The 23,431-nt window shown below is 52.7% G+C and overlaps 1 protein-coding gene across 4 annotated transcripts in view; it reads left to right on the top strand.

The window, feature by feature from the left end:
* Positions 1 to 23,431, top strand: part of SRC (SRC proto-oncogene, non-receptor tyrosine kinase) — a 50,638-nt gene continuing 27,207 nt past the window's right edge. For all 4 annotated transcript variants that reach the window (XM_044263061.1, XM_044263060.1, XM_044263058.1 and 1 more), the window contains exons 1-2: positions 1 to 152; positions 17,353 to 17,421. The gene's annotated coding sequence lies outside the window, so the exon portion shown is untranslated. The remainder of the gene's footprint in view (positions 153 to 17,352; positions 17,422 to 23,431) is intronic.

Here is a 23,431-nt window from a genome sequence, read left to right as displayed (position 1 = left end):
CTCTCGATCTGTCTCTCCCGGCCCGGAATCCATTCCGGCCTGGGAGCCGGAGCGGCCAGGCCGCCGTCTGCCCGACCCCTGGCTGTCCGGCTGTCTGCCCCCGCCACCCCGTGCGTCTGTCTGCCGGTGCGCCCGCCTACCGACCGGCCCAGGTGAGCCCCCACCACCCCCCGCCCCTCCGCGGACCCCCGGTCCCGGCCGGCATGGGGGAGCCCCCGCCAGGGACCACCGTGGTGGCGGATCGCCGGGTCGCGGGGGGCTCCTGTCCACCCCTCCAACCTCCACCCCCGGGTCCGAGCCGCGATCCCGGAGCGCTGGGCTGGCGCACGGGGACCTGCCCGGCGCGGCCTTTTGTTGTGATGCCGCGGGGGGAGGGGGCTGGGCGGGGGGCTCGGGGGTCCTGTCGGCGCGGGGACCACCTCCAGCTCACCCTGCTCCTGCGAGCCCCCTGAGAGCAGGAGCCAGGCCGAGCCCCCGGGCCAGGTCTAGGCCAAATCTGAAATCTGAGCCTGTCGGCGCCGCCTCTGGCCGCGGCTCCCGGGCCTGGCGCCCCCGGCCGGGGATGGGAGGTGGAGAGGGGGCGGGTAGGGTGGGCCTGGGGGCGCCGAGCCAGGGGCGCGGGGCCGGGGCACCAGGACCTCCCTATCCTACTGGGGCTTAGGGTAGGGCCTGGTGCCGCCGGTCTGTAAGGGACTGGGCCACACTGTTGGTCCCTGCTGCCCCCAGCCCCCCAGCCTCGCCCCTGGCAGGCCCAGCCTCTTGCCTGATCAGAAGTTGGCCAAAGTTTTGGGTTTTCTCCACCAGGCGGGGTCCATCTCTCTGCCTGGGCTTTGGCTGGGGGTGAGTTTGAGTGCCAACAGGGCCAACCACTTGCCCAGCTCTGTGTGGTCAGAGGACTGCCTACCCTCTCTGATCTTGGGGTCCGGATCAGTGGCAGGTCCGGATCAGTCCTCAGGGCTGCAACTCCTGGGGAAGGATGGGGGTGGACAGAAGAGGCTCACCTGTGGGGTATCAGGTCTGCCTCTGGGGCCTTCAGGCTGAGCGGACAGTGGGCAGAACAAGTGAGGCTTGGCCAGGTGGGGTCCCCAAGCTTCGGGACCTCCACAATGGGGGCAGTGGTCCCTGGGTTACCTGCGGGGAGTCCAGGCCCAGCCACAGTGCCGCTGACATCAGACTTGGTTTCAAGAAGAGGCCAGGCTGGTCCTGTTCCTGACCCTCTTCTCAGCCCCCTGGCCAGGCAGACAAGACACCGAGACTTCTTGTCTCACTGGGTGACCTGGGCCAAGGGATGACCCCTCTGAGCCCCACATGTGGAATGGGAGAATCTACACGTGGGAACCTGGTATGTAGTAGGTGCTCAATAAATGAGCACTTCACTGGATGAATTGCTTAAAGTGGGTGAGGCCGAGGGTGCAGGTCCTGTGGGACTCGTGTCCAGTAGAGGATGGATTGGTGTCCGGGAAGCCATCTCATCACCCCTTGAGAAGGAGACAGTTCCAGCACAGTCCTGCCGGCCAGCAGCTGTGTAGCCTCAAGCCGCTCACTGCTTCCTCAGGCCTCAGTCTTATTAAGTATAAAATAGGCCGAATGGAGAAACTGAGGCTCAGAGAGGGGAGGTGAGTTGACCAAGCTCATGCAGTTTGACCCCAGAGCTTCAGAGACTCCAGTCTGGCTGCCCTTGTACCCCTCTCCAGTGTCTGGGGAGCAGGGCTTTCCCAGTCTGGGGCTGGGCCCACAACAGTATTGGAAAAGACTGTCCTGATGGATGAGTGATTGCATGGAAGCCGTGAGGTCCTTTTGGTGGAGTGGTGATGTGGTGTGCCTTGGTGATGTGGTCTTTCCACACAGGGAAGTGATTTACAATGTGTCACCTCTCTCAGCTGACTGCCTGCCTAGGCCCTCCTGGGTGGCCCCTGGGCTTTTATCCTGAAGGTGTCCCTGCCAGCGTTGCCCTCTCCTCTCTGAGCTGCTTATCTGTTCTTGCTCTTGAAAGCTTAATTTCAGGCCCTCCTCTTCCAGGAAGGCTCCCTGGCTCTGCCTCCTCTCCCCAGCCTCTTCCTGGAGCACCAACTCTCTCCAGCTCACAGCATTGTGCCTGCTTCGGCTTCTTCCCTGATTGTGACCTGGTGGGTAGGTGGGGGGATGTCTAGCTCCCCTAAGCCCCAGGAGCCAGGGAGTAGATGGTTCAGTGACCTGCTGACAACTACCCACTACCCCCCACCCCAAACCCCTAGTCCTCAGTTGACCCCATTTTCCCAAACCTGCTTATATGCAAACATCCATGACCCTGTATGAGCTTCTGCTGTATACTAGAAGCTTCTAACTCAGGCTGAGCAGTGTGGTGATGGGGTTAGTAGTGGGAATTGTAGGAGGCATCAGTCAGGAGGCTTCCAGGAGGTGGTGCTCAGGGAAAGCAAGAAGTTTGCTCAACAAAGTAGCTAAGTGTCTCTTCAGACACTTCCCCGGGCCTCTGGGGTTGTGGAGTGTGGTCAGTCTGGGTAGGTCTTTGCTGCGGAGTTGTGAACAGGTCCCCGGCCTCTCAGACATTTGAGTCTAGTGCGTGAGCCAAGTAGCAAACAAGTTGCCAAATAAATTAATATATAATCACAGATGCGATAAGGGCATAGAGAGAGAGGCGTGGGGTGCAGGGAATCTAGAAGGAAGTATGTACGAGCTGGCCAGGCATGGAGCTAGGGGGAAGGGCTTGCCAGTCAGAGGGAACTGCATGTGCAAAGGCCCTGAGGTGGGGGAGTGTGTCTTGTTATTGAGAAACAATGGGAAGGCCTCTGAATCTAAGAGTGTGGAGAATTAAGGAAAGTGGGTGAAAGGTGAAGTGGGGGGTGGTATGGGGGTTGTTATCAGCAGGCCTGGACGATATGGGGCTGTGTGGGCCTTGGGGAGGAGTTTGACCTTCATCTTCACACAAGGGGCTAATTGGTGTCCCCTGTGTGAACAGAGCCATGCCCAGCAGTGGGAACGGAGCTGTTCAAGGCACCTGGTAGGAATAGATCTGTGGGCTGGACTCCAAGCATTCTGTGGGGGCCTAGATCAGGAGTCAAGAGGAGGAGGCATTTGAGGCTGGGCTTTGAAAGTGGAGTAGGAGTTCACTGGCAGGAAGGCAGGAGAGGGGGGCAGCCAGCTGTTGGGGTGGTGCATGCAGGGCGGCCGGAGGCTAGCAGTGAGGTGGGAAGCAGGCAGCTGGAGACCAGAGGTATGATAAGGGCTCAGGAGTCAAACGGGTCTGTGTTTGAATTCTGACTGTCTGTACTTGTCGTATATCTTTGGGTCATTCGCTGTAACTTTCTGAGACTTAACTTTCTTCGTCTTGAAAATGGAGACAATAAATATCTCCCTATCAGCTGACAGTTAAATGAGGGCTGTACAGCCCCAGTGCATGGGGCCAGCAGGTGCTTAGGGAGGGGGACCTGCCTTGAGTGGTATTCTACTGGGTGGCTCAGTGGGCCCAGTGGGTCTGGCCTCGTGGTCTCTGTGGTGAAGGCTTTAAGCAGATGAGCTCGTGAAGTCTGAAGGTGCTGGTCTGGGTGGGAATGGCCTGGGAAAGCCTCCCGTGTGTGGGGGATTTGAGTCCTGCTCACTCCTTTCTGTGCAAGGAGGCTCAGCTGGGGAGAGCACTACTGGTCTACCTCTGCCCAGCTTCTTGAAAAGCCTGCCTTAGGTGAGATCGATCCATTTTCTAGATATAAATACTAAGACCCAGAGTGGAGAAGCCACTTTCTGCCTGGGTCGTGTGGCTCCCCCACCTCTCTCTCCCCTTGGATCCCTAAAGCCCTTTGCTCCTGCCCCCCCCCCCCACCACCGCTCTTACCCTCTTATCTCCACAGCCGACCACCCTGGTTTCCCCTCAAGCCACTGGGCAGGGCAGGGTGGGGGGGTCCTCCAGGGGTGGGGGGTGCGGGTGCGGGTACTTCCTCTGGGGCGCCTCAGTTTCTTCATCTGTGAAGTGGGATAATATGAGTCATGGCTTCTAGGATGCCCCAAGGGGACTGAAATAAGGCATTTAGCCCACATTGACTAGATGAATAGGGGTGGGGAAGACCCAGACCTGACTCAAGTCCTTCCTCCTCTGGCATGGACAACCCCTTCCTGTGACTCAGTTTCTGAAGCTACAAAGTGGGCCTGGACACTTTGATAAGGCAAAGGGAGAGGGGGATGAGATCGTATCTGCCTTTACCTGGGGGCTGGCCCTGTGTCACAATTCGGTGAAAAGCAGGCCCAGTGCATGCTTCCTTCCCTGGTGGTCAAGGCCCGGTTCCCACTGTATGTCCAGAGGAGCCTCGGCCTTGGCACACCTCCCCTGTGAAGATGGAATCTGCTCATTTCTCCCAGTGCCTCATATCTACTGGATGCTCTGTAAATGGGACATCTTTCTCCCTCTCCTCCCTCGTGGGGGCTCAGCTAGTATTCAGTCTTAGGATGGCCCACGCCTGCGCTGCTGTGTTGAGAAGGCTTCTGAGGCCCAGTCTTGGCTTCTCGGGAAGGAGTGCTGTAAGGGATTCGTAATGTCTGCTATTGGCAGATGATTTGAGCATGTTGTACACACGCCATGGGTTTGTCATGCCTGGTCTGTTCTGACCTTCTCTTTTCACAGATGGGGGAATCGAGGCCAGAAAGACCCAGGACATACTATCCAAGCTGGGAGAAAAAAGCCCCGTCTCCTATCTTTTGATCCAGGCCTCTCCCGACTCAGCCAGCCTGCCCCTTCCCACGGGACAGCCTGGGTGGGGCCGAGTCAAGGGGTAGATGAATGGGGAGGATTCCAGAGCCCACGGCCAGAAGCCAAACCTCCCTGCTATAGGACCTTGAGCAAGTGACATCCTTCTAACCTGGGCCTCAGTCCCTCTCCTCCCAGCAGAACCACACAGGGGTTTCCAAAATAAAATGAGGAGTGTCTCCTACCCTGGTCCTCAGTTTCCTGCTCTGTGTGGGGAGGACTTTTCCCTCACTGAGGCTCTGCGGTGGGGATCCTAGGTGGGGGGGTCCTCCAGGGCAAGCCTGATGGAGTCCTCTTTGAGCCCATGTGGGGCTGTTAGAGACTGTGGGAATGAGTCCTCTGGGTTCCCAGACCCGCTGGGCTGCGAGGCCGGCACAGGCTGATTCCTGGTGCTGGGGGTGGAGGTCGGGGTGGTGATGGTGTCTGGAAGCTCAGCCCGCCTGTTCAGGCCTGATTACCTTCCCTTGGCCTGCCTTTTACTCCATCTGATGTGGGTGTCCTTGTGTCATGCCCTGTCCAGCCAGGTCACAGCAAGGTGGCCCATTCCATCCTTTGCCCCAGAGTGGGGTGGGTAGAACTTTTGTTCCCATTACACAGGAAAGGAAACTGAGGCTCAGAGGGGACAAGGGCTGGGGCCACCATCTCCCAGCACAGCCCAGACTTCTGGCTTCTGGGTGATTTGTAACGTCTGATTCCCACTGAGTGGGCACCCAGCTTGCCTGAAGTCTTTCCCACGTATAGGGTTGGTGTGTTGCTGGGAGCAGGTGGTCCTGACTTTCTGGGCTTCTGGTTCTGGCTGATGGATTTCCATTCAGATCTGGAGTACTGGATCTTGCAGGAGCTCCCAGGTCCATGGATTGATCTCTTGGGTACTCATTAGATACTCATGGCATAAAGGGAGTAGACGTAGCAAAAGGCTTTTGGAGCCCATTGGTTCTGGGTTCAAATATTGACTCTGCGTTTGCTGGGTAGGATTGTTGGAAAACAACTGCTTGGGGCTTTAGTGTCCCTATCTGTGACACGGGGATGACAGTGCCAGGGCCAGCTTCGACAAGGTGGTGTGAGGGTCAGCTGGGCTAACTTATGGCTGCTTTGGCTGAGTCTGCACACGGCGAGTGCTTCACAGTTCTGAGCGCCTGTGCTTATGAAGGTAATTTCCTGACAAGGCGGGAATTCTGGATGGGAATTGTGGGCCAATTGATTGGGGGAATACCCGGGGCTCCCACTGGTTGTTTGTGCCTGTGGCAGGCTTGTCCCGTGGGACGTGGCCGAGGGGAAGGTTAACGAGAAACAGACATTTTTTTTGTGACCTGGTGGATTGGAAGTGACCAGCGTCACCCAGCCTCCCTGAGCCTGGCTCCTGCCTCTGCCCACCTGTGACTCACCCACCTGCGGCTGCACCCCCATTTCCCTTGTACTCAGGTGGCACTTTAGCCTTTCAGAGTGCTTGGCTGTCTCCCTGTGTGTCTGTCCAGCCTCTGTGCCTGGCCTCTGTGGGCCCACTGCCCAGTGGCCGTCCCTCTCAATACTTGTCTGAGTGGCTAAGATACCTGTGCTTCTGGAAAGTTCTCAGTGACCACCCTCTGTGCCCCAACCTGAGTCCATTCATTCCTGCTCTGCGCTCTGCTGCCTCTTCTCTGCCTTCCCTCACGGCGCTGACACATTCTGCCCTAGATGGCAAGTCATGGGGTTCTTTTTGCCTCAGCAGGAACCATCGCTCTGGTACCGCCCTTGACAGTTTACTAAGCGCTTGCCACAGCCCCCTTTGAGCATCCCCGGCAGGGCGAGGAGGGAGGCAGAACCATCGTAATCCTCTTCATTTGACAGATGAGGAAACTGAGGCCCCAAGTCAGGGTCACCCCGGCTGGTCTCTTTGCTTGCATGGATGGGACTAACCCCTCGTCCGCCCCATGAACCCACCGTCTGCCGAGGTGGGAGCCCCTCTCTCAGAGCCCCATGAAAGGATTTGGAGGTGCAGAGAGGTTAGGTGACTTGTCCGAGGTCACATGGCCTGCAAGGCTGGCAGAGCGGGGAGGGTTCCTTCTAGGTCTCAGGGACAGGTTGTGACAACGTTCCCACCCCTTCTGAGTGGAGAACGAGATGCAGCTGTGATCCTGAGGGAATGGTGACCGGCCCCCAGGGTTCCTTCAGAAGTCACTGGCGCCCTCAGTGCATGGTTGGGCCCTGGGTCTGTCTCGTCCTCCCAGCATCCCGCAGGGCTGCCGTTCTGGCCCCCTCTCACCTGACTGAGGCTCAGACAAGCAAAGAGACTTGCCCAAGGTCACGCCGTTCACAAATTTGCACCCAGGACCCCGTGAACTCTACAGGCCAGCCCCGCATCATCCAGGCCAAGCCCTCCTCTGCCTCCTGTCTGACCCCTGACTCTCCTACAGCCCCTCCCTGGCATTCCTCTCAGGGTGGCGAGGCCAGGAGACTGCTCTGGGAAGCTACCAGCCCCCAACCCCAGGGCTTCTCCTCTACCTCTGACTGCTGTTACCCACAAGCTGTGTGACTATAGTGAGTCAGTTTACCTTTCTGCGTGTCAGCTTCCCTACCTGAAAAATGGGCCCAAGGACCTATGTCATGGGCTTGTTCCAGGGATCAAGTGAGGTGTGCATGCTGTTAGCAAAGCCAGGGCGTCGTACACCCTCAACAAAGTTTAGCTGCTGTTTTCTTATCATTTGTATCGACTTGAAGAGGAAAGGGTTGACAGTCAGATGCTCCAGATAGGAAAACTGAGATTCAGAGAAAGGAAATAGCATCCACCAGGCCACAGAGAGATGTCAGGTTCCTGGGGCAGATTCCACTTTCCAGATGGGGGAAACTCTTCCCTCCCAGGACTCAGTTTTCTCACCTGTGCAGTGGGTTTGTGCCTATCATGGGGGGAGATAATTCTGTTACGTCAAACCATTGTGGTTTCTTAGTCAGCAGCCACCCTAGGGTGGCGGTTGGGGGAGGTGAGGGCTCTGGTCTAGTCTGGTGGGGGCTATTCCCTGTGCACTCTGTCCCTGAATTATGCCGAATTCTCAAGGCTGGGCCTGCCTAGGAGGCCGAACCAGGCTCGGCCAGGCCTTTCGGGGGCCCTGCGGCTACCGGCACCTGGGTCCTACCATGTCAGCTTGTCCACCTGCCGCCTCTGTCGTGTGCCCTGGACAAGTAGCTTCTCTTACTGAGCCTCAGTTTTTCATTGGTGACATGGGGGCAGACGTCTTTCTTCACTGGGCTGCTGGGAAGACTGGATAAGCTCATTTTCTTCCAGATTTCTGCCCACGCCAGGCTTAGAGAAAGGCCCCAGCTAGTGGTTATGGTTATGGCCATGGGCAGGACTCTGGTAAGAAGGGGGAACAGCATTCCAGGCAGAGGACCCATGTGAGCAAAGGCTCAGAGTTAGGACAGTTTAGGGAACACCTGCAGTTAGGGGAGGGTAAGTGGGAGTGGACTGCCATCTTCCAGGAACTGGACTGACTCCGAGGGGAGGGGGCAGGGTGTCAGCAATGACTGTAGTGACCTTGACCTTCCTGCCCTCCAAACTTCAGATTTCCTTTCAGAGCCTTGGGAGCAGCCACCTGTTCTCCCCACCCCCCGCCCTGCCAGGTGTTCCCGAAGGCCCTGGAACCAGATGAGCCGCAGTTCTATTTGGGGACAATTCTGCTGTTCCCGTTTCTCTCCTGTGCCCTAGTTTTAGAAACGACGTGGGCTTGGTTACCAGTTGGCCATTTGCAGAAGGCACCCCCCACCACCACTCCGCCCATACCTTAGATCTGTGGAAAGCATGGCAAAATAGGGCTCATTACCGCCTCTGGGAGTTGTTCCTGGCCTCTGTCCCTGGGTTCTCTGGGTAGGGATTGGCAGCTGGACTCTTGATGACCCGCTGCTGGTGTCTGGGCCTTGTGCTGGGGTCTGGAGACCCCCAAGGGTTGCACCCTGGGACCAGCCCGTACAATGATCAGGATCATTGCCGTACCACAGGGTGGGCACTGTAGGAACTGTGGCAGCCCATTACAAGGCCAGGAGGGTTTCCTAGAGGAGGTGCCACCTTTAGTCTTAAAGGATGAGCAGGAGCTCACAAGGGAAAAAGTAGTGAGGGCATGCCAGAAAGAAGGGAGAGCCTGGGTGAAGATCTGGAGGTAGGAACTCCTCTGGTGGGTGCAGGCATAGCTTGGGAAGGTGGGGAGTGTCAGCTCATGTACAAGGTAGTTAGAAGGTGACTAGACTAACCAGGCAAGACCTCAATACCTTGCCAGGCTTTGCTGAGGCCTCTGCTGAAGGTGTGAAGGGAAGACATAGAGAGGGTCAGATCCAGCTCTTCAGTGCTCAGTTACTGTTGCCAAGTGAAGGTAGTCCAGGGAGGCTGGGGTTCCAGATAGGGATCAAGAACCCCTATCTGGGGCAGAAGGTAGAGGCTGGTTTGGGGCCTTGGAGGGAGCAGACCAGGGAGGACTTCCTGGAGGAAGTGGTGCATAACATACCTGAAAGGATGGGATAGTTCTCTGTGGGGAGATGGACCTTGAACCAAGGCCTGAAGGTGTGGGATGTGCAGCTCCTCTTGTTGGACCCTTGTTGTGGGGTTTTCACTTGAGAGATGTTGGTGCCCGTCCATGGAGAGCCCTGAGCACCTGCTCGGGGAATCTCTGTGCTGTCCCTGGGCCTGAGGAGAGGCTGCTGGGCACAACTGATTCATTTGGCATTGTGACTCTGGCGAGGTGGCCCTGGAGAGAAGGTGAGCACCGGCCAGGCAAATGGCAGGTCTGGGATTGATGGGGGAGCAGCAAGGTGAGGGGTGGGGTCCTCAGCCCCTGCTCTGCCTGCCTGGACATCCTTTCCCTGCAGAAGCCCGCCTGGCAGGAAGTGGTGGAGATGTGTTGGGGCCTGGCTGGCCGATTCTGAAGGTGCCTGAGACATGGGTGGGGCATGGGGCAAGGGCTCTGGGTTCAGGGCCCAGCCTCCCTGCCTTGTTGGTAAACCTTGCCAGGGCAAAGGTCTCCCTGCTTGGGTGCAGGGCTAGGCCTGATTGTCCATTTCTGCCTCCAGAAAGGCCCCTCCCCCCTCTTGAACCCAGAGGGTCTGTACTCTAGATGAGGTGGGTTGAGAACCATGGTTGAGGATTCTGGTGCCAGATGGGCATAGGTTTGAAACCCAGCTTTGTTCTCTGTGGGCCAGGAGACCTTGGCAAAGTATCTTTGCCATTCTGAGCCTCAGTTTCCCCATCCGCAAAATGAGGGTCACCCTAGAGTCTCCTAGGGCTGAATGAGATTTCAGAGGGCTGCGCCCAGCACCGTGCCCGCCCTTGGGGTCTGGCTTTCGCCCCTGGTCTGGCTGACCAGGGTGGTGGGACCTGCCGGGCGGCTGAGGGGTGGCTTCTGGTCTGCCTGGGCTCAGCAGAGGAACTGAAGACAAAGCCCCTTTGTGGTGGGACAGATGGAGCCTGGGAGCCCCCCTCTTCGGGCCACCCGCCCCTCCTCCTCATCCAGTTCCCCCGGGGAAGGAGCTTCCTCAGACAGAGAAGATGGGAAATGAAAGTCGGGCTGTGCAGGAGGAAAGGCTGGGCTGGCTGCAGCTGCAGAGGCCAGAGCCTGGCTGGTAAGCTCGGGCGGATCTGTCCCTTCTCTGGGCCAACTTCTCAGGGGCCTGGGTATCCTTGGCAAGTCCCAAGCCCCCTGTGTGTGCCCTGTTCACTTATCCATCCATCCATCCATCCATCCACCTATCCATCTGTCTATCCATCCGTCCATCCATCCACCCACCCACCCATCTATCCATCCGTCCATCTGTCTATCCATTTGTCCATCCATCCACCCGTTCAGTAATTACCAGATATCCACCCCATGCTAGGTCCTGTGCTTTCGGCTAGTGTCCACTCTGGCCGGGTGGTAGCCACGCATCCCAGCTGGTGACTGTTTCGCCCGTTCCACGTGCTGTAGACATTCAGCTGTGAGACAGGAGTGGTCCCTGTTCCCCTCAGCTGGGCGTTCTCGCCGTGAGCTGTGTCATCAGAGCTGTGGGCCGTGCTAGGAAGGAGAAGTTGAAGGTCTTCGCCTGGGCTGGGGGAGGTCAAGAGAGGCCTTGTGTGAGGAGGAAGCTTTTGAAATGAGACTCAGAGAGAGGGCAGAGCTGGTTGGGTGTGTTGCCACTTAAACAGGTGGCCAGGAAAGGCCCTCTGCGCTCGTGATGTCTGAGTAAAGCACCTGAAGCAAGTGAAGGAGGGAAGTATGGATGGGTCTGGGGACCACGTGCTCTGGGCAGAGGGAGCAGTGGGGGCAAAGGACCGAGTGAGCGTGTGCCCCGGGTTCTCAGGGAAAGGGGAAACAGTGGACAGTGTGAGCAGATCAGAAGGGGGTGGGCCTGGGAGAGTCCTCTGTAGGCCATGGGAGGTCCCTGGGAGGACTTTGTCCTTTGTGTTGTTGGGGCTGTGAAGCTGGAGCGGTGGTTAAGACTGACATTCCAGAAAGGCTCTCTGCCCCCAGTTGGCCAGCTTGGAGGAGGAGACTGGGCCGGGACTAGGGGAGGTGGCCATGGTGAGAGGAAGTGGCTTCAGGATGTGTTTGGGGGTGGGACCAACAGGACTCGGAACTGGGTTGCATGGAGGCAGGGGCCGTTGTCTCTCCTTTCTTGGGCTGCTGGTGATGAGGGCCTGAGTCCCCGTGACAGACAACTGTGGTTTCTGGTTTATGATCGTTTCCTCTCCCCAGCCCATCTGGAGGCACAAATTCCCAGTGCCTCCTTCACCTTGTCCTGAGGGCTGGACTGAGCTGTCCAGTTCCTACACATGAAGTGAAATGGTCAAGACCCTGCCCATTTTACAGATAAGAAAATTGAGGCTCAAAGTGGTATACCCACTGCCTGAGTTACACAGCCAGACAGGGTTGGCGCTTGCCCTCTCAGGACTCCGTGGACCTGTGGATCTGAGGACTATGGATCCTGCCTCCCCAGTTCCAGCTCCAGATTTCCGGGGGTACCGAGATTTCTTTCCTGCCCTGAACTACCTTGGGGAGAGGGAGGCTGCTCACTGCGACCTCCAGCATGGGGTCAGGAGCCTGGGCTGTCCCTAGCCACGTGACCTGGACCTCGGTTTCCTCTGCTGGGGGTCCCTAGCTCCTAGCGGTGCTGGGAGGACCAGACAAAGCGAGGCATGTCAAGTACCAGGCCTGATGGTAGGCGTAGAGTAAACATGAAGTAATCAGCAGGTAGTTTTATTGTTGTTGTTTCTGTGGGGAGTAAGGACATGTGTGTACGTCTGGCCTCCGGCTACATCCACCCACAGTGCAGGGCTTTGGGGCAGACCTGTGGTTGCCCGGTGGTGTCTTCTAGGTGACTCCACACCAGAGGACTGAGGGTTCCCCTGGTCCCTAGGGAAGCTGGCCACGGAGCAGCTGGGAACAGAGTGGGGTTTTATACCAGTGCCTGCTGCCTCGGCACTCTCCCGCGCCACTCACTTCCTGGTCTTGCCCTTCCCTGTAGGGCTTCTAGGCTGTGGGCAGGTGGGGGCAGGTCCTAGCGGGAAGGTATCCTGCCCTCTGCAGGGCGGGGCAGGGCCTGGAGTCGGGAAAGAGGGCCCCTTCCTGCCCAGGAAGAAACCGGAGAGCGGCAGGGGCTGGAAGGGTTCTGTCTCTGTGGGGCTGGGGTTAGTGGGAGCTCCAGGGTCCACTTAGCCTTTGCCTTCCCTGGGCTGCGGGTCCTGCCCCCAGCAGCATCCCTGCACCCCTCGGCTGGTGCCAGCCCGAGCCTGCAGCCCCCGCTCCGCCCCGGCTGCACTGGCGGAGCCGGTTTGAGGCTTGCCAGCCCTGAGCGTGTCTGTTCCACGAGCATGGGACCAGACATGTTGCGGCAGCCCTGGCCCATGGATGGTCCCTGGCTTCCCCTTCCTTCACTCCTTGCTCACTCAGCAAACATCCCCAGGTCCCCGTTCTGTGCCTGGACCCCCTTCTATGCCTGGGCCCGTGCTGGGTGGGGCTGGGGGCCTGGAGTTGTCTCTGGCTTGCCCACTGCCCTGTGTAGTGAAGTCACACAATAGGGAGGTCAGAAGCCCGGCCACAGGGACCCCTCAGGTGGTGGCAGGAGATGGGGCTGGTTGGGGTGTAGGCTGTGGGGCAGGACAGACCCAGGACTGAGGCCGGTACCTCTTCATTGTCCCAGGCCCTGGGTGGGACCCATCCATCCTTCCCTCCCTCCCCCTGTCTCTTCCTCTCTCCTTCCCTCCATCCCTCCCTCCTTGTACTGGAGTTTGTGAAGGGTCAAGGGGGGCAGGTGGGGAAGACCTGGGGGAGGGGTTACATGGTTACAAGTTGAGGGTAGGGTTGAGGGGTAGGGAGGAGGGAGAAAGCAGTGGGCCTGCATCCTGCGAGCTGCAGGTAGAAGCTTTAAGGCCCATCTTGCCCATCATCAGCCTCAGGCTCAGAGGCTCCCCCCCTCGGGTCTGACAGAGGCATCATTTTATGGGTTAAGTAAAGGGAGAGCTGGACGTCCCAAAGCCACGCATCTGGGGGGGGCACCTGTGTGTGGGCCTCGCGGTTGGGGGAGGGGATGGAGCTCAGGGCTGACTGTGTGGAGGGGACCAGGCCACCAGGTGCTCCTGCCCACTCGTGTCCCTCGCGGAGTTCCTGCCTGGGTGTGGGCAGCGAGGAGGGGGCACTCTGTGTTCCCAGAGCAGAGAAGCAGAGCTGCTGGCAGGGATTCATGAACACTGTGAGCCCCTGAGTGCAGTGGGCAGAGGCTGCCGGCTGGCAGTTGTCCCCCTAAGGCCCGTCCGCCAGTCGGGGTGGGGCAGTTGGCAGCCCGGAGGGGTTGACCTTGGAGAAGCCCGGAGAGAACAAAACTTGAAGCCTCAATGGCACGGGGTGACGGTGGGGTCGGGAGTGGTATCTGCTAAGGAAGCCTTGGCACGCCAGGGCGTCTGTCCAGGTCCAGACACCGGGCCTCAAGATGGGGTGTGACTTGTCTGAGATCACAAAGCGATTCTGACTGAAGACTTTCACCCTCCCCGGGCCCACACCCTCGGTCAGGGGCCAGACTCGCTTGGCTCTGTGACGCCGGTCTGGGCGCCCCTTGCCCCCTAAGCTCTTGGTCTGTGAAGGGGGACGTCTCACAGAGGCTCCCTAGCATGGGGACTGTGGCCTCCTGGCCTGTGGGCTGCCCTGCTCACCCGCTGGCCTGGCTGCCCGGCCTAGGCTCTAGGGTAGAAGCCAGAGTAGGGTTGAGGGGGAACCTTCCCAGCCCCAAGATGCTCCCATGGGCAGGAGGACCCAGCAGCAGCTTTCCAGTTACTGATCTCTTAGGCCTTTGATATGGGGGATGGTGGGAAGTGGACATGGGAACACTGGAGCCACCCACTGTGTGCCTGTCTTTTTGCCCATTTTGCTGCTAGGGAGACTGAAGCTACGTACTGAACACTGACTGGCTCCCTTCCTTTCTCTTAATGAGCCCACCTTTAGGCCTTTGCCCAAGCAGGCCCTTCTGCCTGGATCATACTTCCTCTGCCTCTTTTCACACACTGCCCAGCCTTTGGACCTCAGCTGTGATGTCCCTTCCTCAGGGAAGTCCACCATGGTTTAGGATCCTTCTTGTCCCTCCAGCCTGCTGGAACTGGAGGTTACTGTGGTCTGATAGGATCACTGTGTGATGAAAACTCACTAACCTTACCTGCCCCATCACATACCCTCAGGGGCCTGAGAAAACTTTGATGGTCTCCCCCCTCAGTTTTTCAGACCTTTCTGATCTAAATTGCCAGACTTCTCTCTCTCAGGGCCTGCTTCAGACCTCTCCAGGCCTGCTGGGTCACCAGCAGTGACCCAGTTAAGCTGGGACCCACACAGTCCAGACCTCTCACGCAATGACCCCCTGTACATCTGGCCTTCCTGCCTCAGGATCTTGGCACATGTTGTGCCAACCCTCCTAGACTGCCCTTCCCATGCTTCCTTATAGGTTCTGTGGAGGCAGGATGGGCTTTGGTATCGTCTGGATCTGTGTTGGCATTTGGGTTTCCACTTCCTGGCTTGGCAGCTTCCTGGAGACTTGACGTCCTCACGTGTGACATGAGTGTGGCCATGGCTCAGTTCAGGGCTTTTGGGAACATTTGAAGGGATAGTGTGAACCTTGGGTGGGAGGATGGGGGAGGGGAACCATCAGCATGCCCCATTCCACCCCTCCAGCCTGCACTGGATCAGCCGATGGCACTGAGTTCTGCTGAGGGAGCCAAGGGGGCCCTAGACCCTACCAAGAAGAGCCCAGCCAAGGCTCCTTCCTTGGGGCCTTCCCTGTAGGCAGAAGCTCCGAGATGGAGGGACTTGTCAGTGAGCTGCTAAGAGATTTTAGTCCCATCGTTTAATTGGTGTGTGTCCGTTTTCTCATTTATAAATGGGATAATGAGAACAGTACCCAGTAGATCCTAAATAAGTACTAGCTTTTCCTACTGTCATTGTTTGCATCCCCCTAGTCTGTAGCCAGAGCCATTTCCATATTCCAAACCACCTGTGGGAACACACCCCTGTTTGATAGATGATTCTTTCACGAGTGTGAAAGGAAAGAAGGACTCAGGTGAAGACCCCTGCCCGCGGGGAGCTTCCGTTCAGGTGTGGGAGGACGGAGGGGAGGCTGGAACGGGATGCAGCCCCCATTCGTGAAATGGGAGCGTTGGACTGACACCCTCGCCACATTCCTCTGGCCTCCTCTGTGGACAGGGCCGTGCTGGTGGCACCTTCCCCGCAGGGCTGTTGTGAGGAGAAACGGGGTGGGGGGTCAGGTGGGGACCCGGCCTCAGAGGTTCAGAAGGGTCCCATGTTCACTCCATATGTGGCCCCTCCATACATCAGCCACTCCCCCTGTCCTGGCCTCCCATTTCCCTGTATGGACAGTGGACTGGCCGTGGAGCCCTGCTTAGTCCCCCAGTGCATGGACTCCCTGCCGGAGGCCAGCTGGGACCAGTGGCCTTGGACAGAAGGGCTGATGGCGGCCTAGGGCCCAGAGACCCAGGATCCCCAGAGGACCCACTTCTATCTTGGATGGTGGCCGGGGCACCTGACTTGGCTTCTCTGAGCCTCCATCTGTCCCCTCCCCTGCAAGACAGGGCTGATTGCCCCTGCGTAGCTGGGTCCTGATGAGACCCAGGGAACTAAGCAATAATGGAAGTGATCACGTTCCCAACAGTGACGTCCCCTTTTATGAAGCGTGGCCCGTGCACTCCGGGCTCTGCGTCGGTTAGCTCATTTGCCTTTGCAGCTGCCTGGGGATGACCATGGGCATCTCCGTGGTACCAAAGGAGGCTTGGGTTAATTTATCCAGGGTCCGCCTGTGGGCTGTGGTGGAGGGCCCCCTTTACCCTATGTGGTAGCCCGCCTGGCTCGGGTAGGTGCCTGATAGTGCCTTTCCAGTCCCTCTCTCTAGAGACAGGACTGATGGCTGCCGATGGGCTGTTCACCTCCCCACCACCTCCTCCCCCTCCACCCCAACACATTCCTGATACAACCTCCACCGCCCATTCTTCCCCACCCCTGCTTGGGTCGCTGTTATCAGGAGACATTCCTGGAGTAGCTGAAGAGCTCCCAGCTTGGGTGCTTCTGAGAGGGGTTGTGACCACTGATACTGGTCCTGTTGTTGGCTCCCTTGGAGGTGGGTCCTTGAGACAGGAGGTCACAGAACTCAGACGGTTCAAGTCCACTTGTGGCTGCTGCGTCTTATGGGCTCTGTGACCTTCGGCAAGCACCACGACCTCCATGTGCTTCAGTTTCCTCATCTGCAAAACAGGGCTGGCCACACAGGGCTGCTGTGGGCTCATCAGGCTTCATGCTCGAAATGCCGTTCTTAGTATGATGTCTGACACACAGGAGTCTCTCTGCTCATCAACTGGCCGTTGTTGTCATCCAAGAACCAACTGTCTCTCCTTTCGTGGGCCCTCCAGTTTAGATGGTATCTGTCCCCCTTCTGAGGGGTGCACATCAGGAGGACCCCCTGCGGGCATTTTCTTCTCCAGGCCTGTGGGGTGAGGGAGAGGGTGGAGGTCTTTTCAGAAGTTGAGATCCTGCTGTGTGATCTTAGGCCACCCCTGTCCCTCTCTGAGCCTCCTTTTCCTGGTCTGCTCTTTGAGCAGTAGGATGTGCGGTTCTGCCCCAGTCCCTCCTTGTCCCCATCATTATAACTCCTCCCTTGGAAGGTTTAGCCCCTTCGCTTTTGCCTGTCTTTCTCACCACGGTGGTCGGCGTCTAGCAGATGCTCAGCTAAGCTTAGTGGAAGGAACCAACGAAAGCACAATTGAGTGAATACCGAGGGCTTTCCTATCTCCAGGTCTTCGAGTGCACGGCTCCCTTGGCCAGGAGCATTGTTCCCAGTCATCTCTGCTTGTGGAACTCCTTCTCATTCTTGAAGTCCTTCTCAAATGCTGCCTCTCCCAGCAAGCCTTACCCGGCTTCTCCCAGTCCGAGAGGATGGCCAGTGCTCTGCACGTGTGGTCCGAGGCCCGCTGCTGCCACCTGGTACCGTCCACCTTGGTGTAGAGGGTGACCTATTAATAAACAATAAGGACCGTGCCCCGAATGGGCACCAGGCACAGCAGAGAGCCCTGTGCACAGGCTGTCTTATTTGCCCCTCCGCAACAAGCTTGAAGGCCGATACGATTATCCCTCTCTTTGCAGAACATAAGCTCAGAGAAGCGAGGGGACTTTGCCAGCTATGAGAGAGAGCGCACCAGGATTCGAGACCAGGTAAGCCTGTGGTTTTTCCTGAAAGGAAAAGAAAAAGCACACACACACACACACACACACACACAGAGTAAAAAAAAAAAAAATTCAAAGTACAAAGGAAGACAGGGAAAAGCCTTTCTTGGACCCAGGTCTCCTTGCCAGAGACAACCATTGGGAGGGGTTCTGGTGTGTCCTTTCAGGGAGATGGAGAGGCGTGAATAAACGTGTAACACACACATACACACACGTAGCCTGTGGTATAACTTTTTTCTTGACGGCGTATGTTGGGGATTGTTGGGTGCTGCTTTCTTTTTCATGGTTGCTTAGTCTTCGTTGTGTGGTTGGAGACCATGCTTTATTTAATTCGTGAAGAATACTTTGGTTGTTTCCAGTCTCTTCTTACAGACAGTTCGGTGATGGAGACCCTCAGTCATACACTTAGTATCCATGTGGGACGATTCCTTGAGGATCAATCCCAAAATGTGGGGTGAGAGGGTGTATGCAGTCATAATTTTGATGGCGATTGTTAGATGGTCCTTCTGGTGGGTTGTGTCGATGCCCACCCCCATCCCCCGGTCTCTCTTCCCTCTCATCAGGCGGGTTGCTGTAGAATTTTGGGGTCCTTGGCAATCTAATAGTTGAACAGTGGCCCTCTGCTGTAGTGTTTTGTCTTTAAATATCACAGTTTTACTGAGATATAATTCACATATCAAACAATTCAACCATTTAAAATGTACTGTTTAATGGTTTTTGGTATACTCACAGAGTTGTGTAACTATCACCACAATCAATTTTAGAACATTTTCATCACCCCAGAAAGAAGCTGTGTTTCCATTAGTCACTCCCCACTCCCCCTCAGATGTTCCTCCTCTAGCTCCAGGCAACAACCAATCTTTCTGTTTCTATAGATTTGCCGATTCTGGACCTTTTCTATAAATGTGGTCTTTTGTGTCTAGCTTCTTTCACTTAGCATCATGTTTTTAAGGTTCATCCGTGTCATAGCATGTTATCAGTACCTCATTCCTTTTTCTTGCCAAGTAATATTCCATTGTCTGGATATAGTGGCCACATTTTATTTGTCCATTCGTCAGCTGCTGCATATATGGCGGTTTCCATTTTTTGACTATTACGAATAATGATGTTATAAATATTTGTGTACAGGTTTTTATGTGAAGGTTTTCTTTTCTCTTGGGTGCATACCTAGAGCAGACCTTCTGAATCATATATGGTAACTCTATGTTTAATCTTTTGAGGAAATACCAGGCTGTTTTCCAAAGTAGCAACACCACTGTACGTTCCCATCAGCCACGTTTCCAACAACTTCCAGTTATCTTTTTAATTATAGCCTTCCTAGTGGGTGTGAAGGGGTAGCTCATTGTGGTTTTGATTTGCATCTCTTTTATGACTAATAACATTGAACATCTTTTATACAGTTATTGCCCATTTGTAGTTCCCCTTTGGAGAATCAGATCCTTTGCCCATTTTTTAAAATTATGTCATGTGTCTTTTTGTTGTTGAGTTGTAAGTGTTCTTTATATATCCTCGGTATAGATCCCTTATCACAGATAAGATTTGCAAGTATTTTCTCCCATTCTGTGAATTTTTACCTCCTTGATGGTGTCCTTTGGACACAAAGGTTTTTAATTTTGGTGGCATCCAGTTTATCCATTTTTTTCTTTTGTTGCTAATGCTCGGGGTATCATATCTAGGAAACCAAGGCCATGAAACATATGCATAGATTTTCTTATAAGTTTTTTTTCAGCTTTACTTTGCGTACTTAGGTTCATGATCCATTTTGAGTTAATTTTTGTTGTAAGGCTTGAGGAAGGTATCAGCTTCCACATTTTGCATGTGCATATCCTGTGTTTCCCGCACCATTTGTTGAAAAAGACTGTATTTTCTCTGTTGCGTGGTGTTGGTACTCTTGCCAAAACTCAATTCCCTATAAATGTGAGGGTTTATTTCTGTCCCTCAATTCTCTCCCTTGGATTTATACATCTGCTTCATGCTAGTACCATGGTGTTATTGACTGATTGATTGACTGATTGACTGTAATCTCTACCCCCAACGTGGGGCCCTAACACACCATGAGAGATCAAGAGTTGTGTGCTCTGCCATCTGAGTCAGCCTGGTGTCCCCATGGTGTCTTGATTACTGGAGCTTCCCCCCAACTTTTGAAATTGAGAGGACTGAGCCCTCAAGCTTTGTTTCTCTTTTTCAAGATTGTTTTTGCTATTCTGGGTCCCTTGACCTTCTATATGAATTTTAGGATCAGTTTGTCAATTTTTGCCAAGAAGATAGCTGGGATTTTGATAGGGATTATGTTGAGTCTATAGATGAATTTGGGGAATATTGCCACTATAACTGTGTTTAGTCTTCTAGTCCATGAACGTGGGATGTCTTTCCACTTATTTAGATTTTCTTTAATTTCTTTCAACAGTTTTTGAAGTTTTTTAGAGTGTAAATTTTGTACTTCTTTGGTTACTCTTATTCCTAAGTGTTCCTTTGATATTGTAGATTGTTCTCTTAATTTTATTTTTGGATTATTCATTGCTAGTGTTTAGAAATATAATTTATTTGTTATATATTGATCTTATACCTTGCAACCTTGCTGAACTTGTTTATTCTGATAATTTTTTATAGGAATCCTTAGGAGTTTCTGTGTACAAGATCATGTCTTCTGCAAACAGAGATAGCTTTACTTCTTCCTTTCTAATCTGGTTGCCTTTTATTTCATCTTCTTCTCTATTGCCCTGCCTGGGCAGTGTTAGTACAGTGTTAAAGGGAAGTTGTAGGAGTGGACATCCTTATGTTATTCCTGATCTTAGGGGGAAGGCATTCAGCAATTCACCTTTAAGTATGATATTAGAGAGAGTTTTTTGCAGAAGCCCTTAATCAGATTCAGGAAATTCCAGGGAATTTGTTGAGTGTTTTTATCGTGAAAGAGTATTGGATTTTATTAAATACCTTTTCTGCATCTATTGAGATTATTGTGTTTTTTGTCCTTTATTCTATTTGGTATGGCATATTACATTAATTAGTTTTTAGGAATTTAAACCAATGTTGTATTCTGGTCATGATGTGTAATTCTTTTTATGTGTTGATGAATCCAGTTTTCTAGTAATTTTTTTTCAGTTTTCTAGTATTTTGTTAAAAGACTTTTATATCTTATATTCATAAGAGATAGCAGTCTGTAGTTGTCTCCCCCCCCCCTTTTTTTTAATGTGATGTCTTTGTCTGGTTTTGGTAATTGAGTGCTGTTCCTAGTAAAGACTTGGTATATTAATTCTTCTTTAACTGTTTGGTAGAATTCACCAGTGAAGCCATCTGGGCCTGGGTCTTTATTTGTAAGATGTTTTAAGATTATTCATTCAATCTCTTTACTTGTTTTAGCTTTATTCAGATTTCCTATTTCTTCTTAATTTTGGTAGTTTGGTAGTTTGTGTTTTTTTAGGAGTTTGTCCCTTTCATCTGAATTATCTTATTTGTTGGAGTAGTTATAGCATGCCCTTATAACTGTCTTTATTTCCATAAGGTTTATAGTATTGTTCTCTCTTTTGTTTCTGATTTTAGTAATTTGAGTCTTCTCTCTGATTTTCTTGTTCAGTGAAGCTAAAGATTTGTCAATTTTGTCGTTTTTTTTTTTTTAAGGATTTTATTTATTTATTTGACAGACAGAGATCACAAGTAGGCAGAGAGGCAGGCAGAAAGGGCGGGGGGGAAGCAGGCTCCCTGCTGAGCAGAGAGCCCCATGTGGGGCTCAATCTCATAACCCTGGGATCATGACCTGAGCTGCAGGCAGAGGCTTTAACCTACTGAGCCACCCAGGCGCCCCATTTTTGTCAATCCTTTTAAAGAACCAACCTTTAGTTTTGTTGATTTTCTCTGTTGTTTTTTTATTTTCTATGCCCTTAATTTCTTTTTTTTTTGTTTTCTTTTTTTTAAAATAATTTTTTTTGTTTTTTAATAAACATATAATGTATTATTAGCCCCAGGGGTACAGGTCTGTGAATCGCCAGGCTTACATACCTCAGAACACTCACCATAGCACATACCCTCCCCAATGTCCATAACCCCACCACCCTCTCCCTAGGGCCCAACCCCCTGCCCCAGACCCCCGGCAACCCTCAGTTTATTTTGTGAGATTAAGAGTCTCTCATGGTTTGTCTCCCTCCCGATCCCATCTTGTTTCGTTTATTCTTTTCTTGTGCCCCAAACCCCCAATGTTGCATCACCACTTCCTCATATCAGGGAGATCATATGATAGTTGTCTTTCTCCAATTGACTTATTTCGCTAAGCATAATACCCTCTAGTTCTATTCATGTCGTCATAAATTATGCCCTTAATTTCTGCCCTAATCTTTATTTCCCTCCTTTTACTTGCTTTAGGGTTAATTTGCTTTTCTTTTGCTATTGTGTGAAGGTGGAAGGTTAAATTCTTGGTTTGCAGTCTTTCCTCTTTTTCATTTATTTTTTCTTTCTTCTTCTTTAATATAGGCAATTATAGCTATAAGTTAAGCTTTAAGTTCTACTTTTACTACATCCCATACATTTTGATATGTTGTGTCTTCATCTTCATTCACCTCAAAGCATTTTCTATTATTTTGATGATTTTGATTCATTGGTTATTGAGGAGTGTGTTAATTTTTACATATTTGTAATTCCTGTTATTGATTTCTTAATTCATCATATTTTGGTTGGAAACATACTTTTTATGATTTCACCCCTTTTCAATTTATTAAGGCTTAATAACTTAGAATATGGTCTGTCCCAGAGAATGTTCCATGTGCCATTTGCCCTTGAGAAGAATGTGTATTCTGCTGTGGTTGGGGAAATTGTGTACTTTTAATTTGCATAATCTTATAAGTGAGATGAGTGTCTTGTCATATGTTGAAGAGCCATTTCATTTGCTATAGACTATTATTACTTTTTCTTATTTTGTGGGAGTTTATTATATATAAAGGGGATAACCCTTGTCTCTCATATGAGTTACAAATATTTTTCTTAGTTTGTTTCTTGCCTTTTGCATTTGTTTACATTTATTGAGCCCTGCAAACATTTTAGATTTTTATGTAGATAGATATATCATTTTAAGAACGATTTTTAGGTTTTGTCCTGTATTAAGAAATGTGTTCCCGATTTTGAGATTAGAAGATTTATTCTCTGTTCCCCTTTCTAAGCTTTATGGTTTTATTTTTGTGTGTTTTAAATCTGATTGATCTGGAATTTATAGGCATATGGAGTAAGTTTAAAACCCAACTTTGTTTCCCGATGGCAGGTCATTGATCTCAGCTCGATCTTAAAAATAATCTACCTTTTTTTGCACCAGCATGAAATGCCACTTTTGTTATGTGTTAAATCCCTGTAGGTTTTGGGAAATTTTTGGACCCCCCTCTATTCTGTTGCATTGGTTTTCCTGTTTTTGTGCTGATATGACAGAGCTTTTTTTTTTTTTTAATTTTATTTATTTATTTGACAGAGAGAGAGAGAGAGAGATGGCAAGAGAGGGAACACAAGCAGAGGAGTGGGAGAGGGAGAAGCAGGCTTCCCACAGAGCAGGGAGCCCAATGTGGGGCTCTATCCCAGGACCCTGGGATCATGACCTGAGCTGAAGGCAGATACTTAACGACTGAGCCACCCAGATGCTCCGACGCAGTTTTAATTACAGTAATTTTCACTACCTGGTCGGGCTGTTTCCCCGCCATTACTGTTTTTAGGATTTTTCTGGCTACATTTACTTTTAGTTGTAACTTTAAAATTGATATACCTAGATTAAAAAAAAATCCTGTTGGGGTTTTTATTGGGATCACATTCAACTGTGAGATGAATTTAGGACGAATCGATATTTTCATAATGCTAAGCTTTCTTTGATTTTCTTTTCTTTTTTAAAAGAGATTTTATTTGTTAATTTATTTGAGAGAGAGTGAGCATATGAGTGTGAGGTGGGAGAGGGGCCGTGGGAGATGGTGGGGGGCGGTTTGGAGAATCCTCTAGCAGAGCAGACTCCGTGCTGAGCGCAGAACCTGATGCT

The sequence above is a fragment of the Neovison vison genome, chromosome 8 (genome assembly GCF_020171115.1).
Source record: "Neovison vison isolate M4711 chromosome 8, ASM_NN_V1, whole genome shotgun sequence".
NCBI lineage: Eukaryota > Metazoa > Chordata > Mammalia > Carnivora > Mustelidae > Neogale > Neogale vison.
This window is presented reverse-complemented; position numbering and strand designations above follow the sequence as displayed.